The sequence below is a fragment of the Arachis duranensis genome, chromosome 8 (genome assembly GCF_000817695.3).
Source record: "Arachis duranensis cultivar V14167 chromosome 8, aradu.V14167.gnm2.J7QH, whole genome shotgun sequence".
In the NCBI taxonomy this organism is placed as follows: domain Eukaryota; kingdom Viridiplantae; phylum Streptophyta; class Magnoliopsida; order Fabales; family Fabaceae; genus Arachis; species Arachis duranensis.
In genome coordinates, this window is record NC_029779.3 from 20,778,175 (window position 1) to 20,779,556 (window position 1,382).

The window sequence follows — 1,382 nt, forward strand, 5'->3', positions numbered from 1 at the left end:
ATGCAATGTAACAATGAACTAATAAAGAAAATAAGACATTGGTGTTGAGAAGAGAATAACTAACCCGTGGAGATCGGTATCGACCTCTCCACACTTAAAGATTGCACCGTCCTCGGTGCATGCAGAGATGTGCAGGTGGCAGGGGTTGTGGTTCCTCAGCCGGTGCTTGTTGTAGAGTCATTCTCTTTACTCTACCTGGTGGCCAGCCTGAAAAAGGGAGAAGAGAAAGGGACATGAAGTCAAAGGGATAGAGCAAGGGAGAGGGCAGTACTAGTAAGAATCATGCCAAAATAAAGAAGAATGTCGTTAACACATGGTTGCGATTCCATGAAATTAGGACATCAATGGAAGCATAGCATGATAAATTGAGGCAATTAAATGCAAGATGTTTATTGGCATGCTGGCAAAGGCATGAGTAGCGTAAATCAAGCATTAAAAGCCTTAATGTATTATTAGTCGTGAGAAACTAACAATAACGTTTGTATTGACAATTATATTTAATTAATAAAATATTGAAAAGGGTTTTGTGAAAAACAGGCATTAGAGTAGAAGGATAGAATAATTAAGAATGCACAATGCCATACGAGATTTTTCACAAACACAAAGCATGCATATTAAATAAAGTATGGAAAGTATTAAATTGAACATGCAAGCACCCTTAAAAAATAATATATACTTGTCAAGCAATTTCTTAACAATCCACAAGCAAAATAATGACCCAAATAAATTTCTAACACCAATTGAAAGGAAAAAAGAAAGAAAAAAAAGGAAGAAAGAAAGAAATACGAAGGGAAAGAAAAGATTTAGATTTGGGGAAGAAAAGATAAGATATTTAGCTGATTTGGATAAGCTGTGCGGCGCAGGCAACGCGAACGCATGAGTGACGCGTTCGCGCGGATAGCTGATGAGCGGATAATTTATACGCTTTTTGGCATTGTTTTTAGGTAGTTTTTAGTAAGTTTGAGCTACTTTTAGGGATGTTTTCATTAGTTTTTATGTTAAATTTACATTTTTGGACTTTACTATGAGTTTGTGTGTTTTTCTGTGATTTCAGGTAAATTCTGGCTGAAATTGAGGGACTTGAGCAAAACTCTGAAGAAGGCTGACAAAAGGACTACTGATGCTGTTGGAATCTGACCTTCCTGCACTCGAAATGGATTTTCTGGAGCTACAGAACTCCAATTGGCGCGCTCTCAACGGCTTTGGAAAGTAGACATCCAGAGCTTTCCAGCAATATATAATAGTCCATACTTTATTCGGATATTGACGGCGTAACTTGGCGTTGAACGCCAAGTATATGCTGCTGTCTGGAGTTAAACGCCAGAAAAACGTCATGATCCGGAGTTGAACGCCCAAAACACGTTATAACTTGGAGTTCAACT